Here is a 7,437-nt window from a genome sequence, read left to right on the forward strand (position 1 = left end):
CTTCCAGGGGCGTTCCAGTTGACACTTCCGACTGGGAGCTCATAATTTACCACTTCCCAGTTCAACTGGAATGTAGCATGTGTCTTGCGTTGTTGTGTTAGCATGCTAATGTTAGCGCTCTTTTGTTAGCTCGTAGCTTGATCTGGTCAAGCAGCCTAGAGAAGTAAAAAGCTAACGTTATGCTACAAGCTAACTACACCGCGGTCAGTTTATAATGACGTCACGACCGTGGTGCTTCATCGATCTAATCAGCAGATTTGACAAGCTAGCTACACGTTAGCTTAATAAGTTGTTTATTAACCTAATATTTGCAGGAACACTGAGAAACATGACTAGAGGCTGTAAGGAGGATTAGGGAGAGAGTTCACAGCGTGATGGCGTTTAATGTCTCCATGGCAACCACTGTAGTTTCAGTTAGCTACTTGTTAGCAACCGCCGTTTTAAGTACACGTAAAAACGTTAAAATTCACAAGTGGGGTCTTAGCTAACGTAGTTTATCTCGTCTAACAAAACGTCGACATCTCTTCAGCTTGTGTTAACCACAGACCTTATTTCAGGCGTCTAAACACAAACACATTCAACATCAACTTTTTGAGGTTAGAACCTGTGGAGCTAACATGCTAACTCACTTCCTGGTTTTAGGAAGAGAAAATTAAAAAAAACCCTCTTCATGCAGAAGCACACAGGACTAAAATAATGACCTCTGTGTGATAGCAAACATATTTACACAGGATTAAGAGAAAAACACAACGTCAGCAGCTATTTTTGATGAGCAGTTTCCCTCTGGGTGAAACACAAAATTCATAAGCAGCACACACACACACACACACACACACACACACACACACACACACACACACACACACACACACACACACACTTGTACTGTCCTTTTCAATGATTTTCTTCCTGAGACGAGGATGAAACTGAACACTGAATCTGATCAAGAGGCTAAAAAATGACAGCTGTGAATTTACAGAGGGGAGTCGGCACATTTCTTCATGTGCATGTAAAATGAAACACACACTACATGGTGTGTGTGTGTGTGTGTGTGTGTGGGGGGGGGGGGGGGGTAAACAGGTGTTTGCTTTTCTTCCTATTTTAAGACAATCATAAAGATTGCAGATCAGCTGAATATTTCATGCAGGTTGGGGGCGTGGGGAGCTGTGACCATCTGGCTCATCGACTCTTTTTCTCCCATTTCAGGGGATCGAGGGTGTGTGTGTGTGTGTGTGTGTGTGTGTGTGTGTGTGTGTGTGAGTGTGTGAGACGAAACAAAGGTTCAGAGTGATGTGTGTCGTGGCGGAGAGCCTGGTGCCACTCTCTCTCTCTCTCTCTCCCTCTCTCTCTCTCTCTCTCTCACACACACACACACACACACACACACACACACACACACACCTCTGAGTGAATATTTCATGTTTGACCTCGATCAGAGCAGCAGAGGACTTTAATCTTTGTTTACACATCTGTTCTGTGCTTCCAGGTTGTTCTAATAATGAAACATTATTCAAACACAAAGAGGACACACACACACACACACACACACACACACACACACTCGTGTCACACTCTGCCGCTCACAGTCACCAAAACTTTTCCTCCGGTTACAGAGAGCGAGGAAACTTCAGACTGATGGAGACGCAGAAATATTTTTACCTCTCACACACACACACACACACACACACACACACACACACACACACACACACACACACACACACACACACACACACACACACACACACACACACACACAGACAACATTTCTTTTCGTTCTCTTTAAGTTTCTTTTCGTTGATACTCAAACTTGAAAGGAGATTCTTGAACATCTTCGAAGACGACGCTTGAATGGCGATCGATGAATCTGATTGGCTCCTCTTTAAAGTGACAGGAAATCAAAATAAGAGCGCAGTTCAGAGTGAAGCGTGTCGGAAAGTCGATGTGTCTACAATCCTGACATTTCACGTTTTCATCGTTCTGAAAATCACGTCTTCAGTTTCTTCATCATGAACGTGTCGAACGTGTCATAAATCTGTAACCATGGTAACAGAAGATAGTTTGTTCACTTCTTTAACGTGGTCGTGTTCACTGGTTTATTTTTACCGTCTCCGTGTTTCCAGCCGTGTGAAACAAAGATGTTTTTTATTCCTCCACGTGTGATTTAATGATGCTCTTCACTCTGAGGACAAACCTTCTGTGCGTTTAAAAACAGCTGACTGCACCATGATAAACTTAAAGAGCTCCAGAATCATCAAATCAAACTGATGATGTCAGCGAACATGAAACACATCAGGTGACCCGGTCCTCTTCAGCACCAGTAGCCTGAGCGCTAGGCTTGTAGCTCAGCCTCAGCCTGGCTCAGATTGGATCCACGTCAGGAGACGCTTCAGCATAAATAACTTCCTGGGTTTGTGCAGTTTGGTTAGGAGGCATCCTTACAGGAAATCACTTCTATTTTAATGCTGTGCAAAATTAAACTCAAAACATCTCTTCACATTCGCCTCCAACTAAAAAAAAAAAAAACAAGGATGAAGTGGTTAAATTGTTTCTCATGCAACGTGAGGTTTGAGTGGTTTACTGAGCCGTCCACACTGAATGAATCAGATGAAGTAGGAACAAATGTTTGCACGCCTACAGGTCCAAACAGGATACAGCACGGAGAGACGAGTGCGTCTACTGTCAGATTGTGTCGACACTTTGCAATTCAGACGCACCCGGTGACAGAGCACATCGAGAGGGACGGGTGGTCACAGTTTGAGGGAAAGACTGAGTCAGAGTCTGGTGTGTTTCCTCCAGCCAATGAGAGCGCAGCAGGTGAGTTTAGGAGTGGATCCAGCTCAGTGATTGGAGGAGATTCAAAGCGATGAATATGAGGGACGTGGACGTAGCAGCAAAGAAGAGAAAATCTGATCAGAGTGAGGAGACACAGCGAGAGGACAAAGCTGCTTCTAAAAGCAGGCTGAACCTTGTGTTGTCTTTTACCCGTGGACGTGGTCTACTTCCTGTTGGACAGGAAGCTGACTAACGCCGGCGTTTAGCTTGTGCTAGCGTGTGTTAGCCTGCAGTGTAGCTACAAGCAGTAAACATACACGCTACGTCCTGGCGGGGGCGGGGCTTCTGGAGGAGGAGGAGCCAGGTTTAAATGTTTACAAACATTTCTACTGACTCCGCCTTTCATGATCTGGGAAGAAAACTCAACACACAACATGAACATTGTGGCGTACCATTTGAAGAAGAGTGTGTTCACATTCTGAAGTGTTTAAAGTGTTTTTGTTCTGTTGTTTAATGAACGACGTTTCCAGCTGTAGGATCAGTTTGTGCTGTTAACTTTACAAGTCGTGTTATAACGGCACGTAAAGGCTTCATGGAGACCTGCAGAGAGGTTGTGTGTGTGTCCCTGAGCGTGTCACACACACACACACACACACACACACACACACACACACAGATATCAGTGTCCTCCCTCCACAACATGTCCTCTTGTCATTGTCACAGACATCATTGAGAGATATAAAAACCTCGCCTGAGCTCCGGCTCTCTCATTTTCTATTCATAATTAAAGTGTCTCAGAGGACCTCTGCTCCGCTCTGCCCTATTTCCATATTCACACACAAAGAAATGCTTTTTACGCTTTGTTCTGTCTGGAGAAATCACAGCGTTTCACTCGTAAATGGTGTCTCCTCGTCCCCACAGAGTTCGATTGTTCTCGTATTCAGAGCGAAGCCTGTTGGCTCACTTTCACGCCACGTGTCGCCGAGTCTAAACCCACAGTGTATGATCTGTTATAATTAGGGTCCCATTAAAGAGGCGTCCTTCACATGCAGGCTCTAGGCAAAACTTTTTCAAACAGTCAATCATGCATCGGTACTATGGAATCCCAAAACAAAACCAAAAGGAATATTTGGCGGACATATAAACATACGCAGTGTGATTTCAAAGACGGAACAGTTAGAACATTTACTTTTGGACTCAAATCTTGATTACCTGTGTCTTACAGAGACTTGGTTAACATCCACGACCCCTTTATCCGTGTTTACAATTCCAGGATACAACGTTTACAGACGGGACAGAGGGAAGGGGAAAGGAGGCGGAGTTTTAATCTACGTAAAAGACAGCATCGATAGTCGTCAAATCGACATTCCAGTACAAACTTTGGAGTGTGTCGGTGTTACTATAACCCTTTCAGCACAAATGTCATTCTTTTTACTTGCTGTATATCGACCACCAAATGCAACAAATGAATTTTATTCTGGTTTAACTGAAATACTCAAAAAATGTGAAAGTAAAGAAACTCTTCTAATGGGTGATCTGAATATAAACTGGCTTGATAAAACAAGAAGGAAAAAACTTAAGGATATTACAAACTCTGTACAAATGACTCAAATGATAAACAAGCCAACTAGACTAACAAAGAACACTCAAACCTTGATTGATCTAATATTTACAAATAAACCAGACAGGGTTACCAAAACATACAACTTAATAACAGGTTTGTCAGATCACAACCTGACTCTAGTTGCTAGAAAAATAAATAAATCTAGGTATAGGGACAAACAGCAAATAAGCAGTCAAAATAAAATTCTTTACATTCCCAAGAGAAATCAAATTGCACTGACAAATGATTTAAATGAAGTAGATTGGGACTGCAAAGTTGACAGTAAAGGCTGTGAGTATACATGTAGTAATATTACTTTAACTTTACAGGAGACTATAAACAAATATACAGAATTAAAAAGAAATAAAACTTATAAAAAGAAACTGCCCTGGTTTGGCATCCCTCTTTGGGATCTAATGAAGCAGAGAGATCTGGCACTTAAGACCTTTCTTAAATCAAAATTGACCACTGACCATTATACATATAAAAGTCTAAGGAACAAGGTTACCACACAGCTTAGAAAAGCTAAGGCAAACTTTTATTTAAATCTGATTAAAGATGCAAAAGGCAATAGCAAACTTCTTTGGAAAAGTATGGATAAATTACTTGGAAAAGATAAAACAAATTGTGACCATGTACAACTTAAAATAAATGGAATTATTCAAAATGATAATACAGAGTTGGCAACCCATTTTAATGATTATTTTTTAAATTCTGTGCGGGATCTGGCAGATAAGTTCCCGAAACCAAATTGTGTAAGAAACTTTAATTGTGAAGAGTCATTTTTTAAATTATCTAATGTAGATGAAGGCGTAGTTTTAAAAGACATATCACACTTAAATAATAGTAAATCTAAAGATATTTTTGCTATTGATACAGTTTTTTTAAAAGAGCACAAAGAAATTTTAACTCCAGTATTAACTAAAGTCATAAATCAGTCTATAAATGAGAGTATCTTCCCCACAGCTTTGAAAACTGCTATAGTAAAGCCCATACACAAGTCAGGAGACAAGCTCCGGGTCTCTAACTATCGACCTATAAGCATCCTTCCCACTATCTCCAAAGTCTTTGAAAAAGTAGTTGCAGCGCAGCTTGTGGAACATCTTGATGACAATGCTGCATTACACCCTCTCCAGTTTGGTTTCAGAAAACAATACTCAACGGAGACTGCTTGCTGCTATTTAATAGAGGACATCAAATCCAGTCTGGATGGTGGAGGAGTTGTAGGGGCGGTCTTTCTTGACTTGCGTAAGGCCTTTGATACAGTAAACCATGAATTACTGATAAATAAGTTAAGACATTTCTCTATTAGCACAAGTACAATACATTGGTTTCAGTCTTTTCTCAGTGCAAGGCAGCAGTGTGTATCAGTAAACAATGTATTTTCACCCCTACAAGCAGGCTCTATGGGTGTACCGCAGGGCTCTATATTAGGGCCGTTGCTGTTTTCTCTTTATATTAATGATTTTCCAACTGTGTGTATTAATGCTAAAATGATAATGTACGCTGATGACACAGTGGTGTATATTCATGGTAAAACTGTGAAGGATGTTGCCCAAAAGTTAACCGAAGAAATGAAAAACATTTCCATTTGGTTGAAAAACTCTAACTTAACTTTGAATGTTGACAAAACAGTTTCTATGTTTTTCACAAACCGTCGTTCACGATGTGAAACTGAACCAAAAGTCAGAATTGAAGGTCAGGAAATTTTAAACGTAGATCAAATTAAATATTTAGGAGTCATTCTTGACCCAAACTTAAATTTCAAAAAACATGTTAAAAAGTTAGCCAATACATTGAAATTTAACATGGCAAATTTTAGATATATTAGGAACTCTCTCACTCTAGATGCCTCTAATTTATATTTAAATGCGATGATTTTGCCGCACTTTCGCTACTGTATTACGAGTTGGTCACAGGCATGTAAAACAGCACTAAGGCCCCTGGAATCATTATACAAAAGCTCTCTTAAGGTCCATGACAAGAAATCGCGGCTATATCACCACTGTCATATCCTTAAAAAATATAGTTTGTTAAGTTTTGAAAATATAATCATATACTCAAATATTTGCCTGCTGTTCAAGATAGTTAATGGTATGGTAGCTCCTCCGTTAAAAAGGTTTATCTCACTCAGCTCAGAAATCACATCTCGAACCACTCGGTCGACGGTTCGAGGCCAGTGTAGGATTCCTCAGTGTAAAACAGCATTCGGCAGCTCAGCTTTCTCCAGTGTGGCCATCAGAGAGTGGAATAAGTTGCCAACAGAGCTGACCACATGTGTACATTTTAACACCTTTTCACACCAGGCCAAAAAATGGCTTCTTTTAAAACAAGCCTGCTCCCACAATGTAATGTAATTAGTTTGTATGTGAAAGTTAGTACCTCTTTTTATCCATTATGTTTTTAGTGTGTATGTGATAGTTTTAAATGCAATGTAATCCTTTGTAGTGTACATACTCTGTAGGTTAACAACAGCCTGCCCAGGGACTGCAGGTGGAAATTAGCACAAGTGCTACAACCTGGTACAATGCATCTCTCCTTTCTAAGGTTAATGTATATTGTACGCTGCCCCTGTTCAAATAAATAAATAAATAAATAAATAAAAATAAATAACACAAACACACACAAACACATCATCTGTGTGAGGACAACGACGAGCACAAAGTTTTCTGTGAGCAGGATTCAATCGTCAGCTGCCGACGTGTTACAGACTCGAGCAGCTCCGTGTCCCACTTCTCACGTTGTTTCCTCCGTTTGTGTGACACAGATCTGATGTTTTACATGTTTGTGGTCCACAGGAAACAGCTGCACGCACTCTCACTGCCTTTAATTACAACATTCAAATCATACGATCTCCTTCAGCGCCCAAATAAACCCATTACACTGAAGTTTGGCATCATGGTGCAGATGTCAGGATCGTTTTTTAGGCTTGTCTGTGAAACGAGACGAGGGACAGTTTTTATGGAGTTTAGTTTAAAGGAAGACATGTGACACCTCAAGAAATAAATCTGAGTAAATCTGAAAATCCTGTCTTGGAAGGTAAACTGAGCCGAGGTGAA

The sequence above is a fragment of the Symphodus melops genome, assembly GCF_947650265.1.
Source record: "Symphodus melops genome assembly, chromosome: 9".
NCBI lineage: Eukaryota > Metazoa > Chordata > Actinopteri > Labriformes > Labridae > Symphodus > Symphodus melops.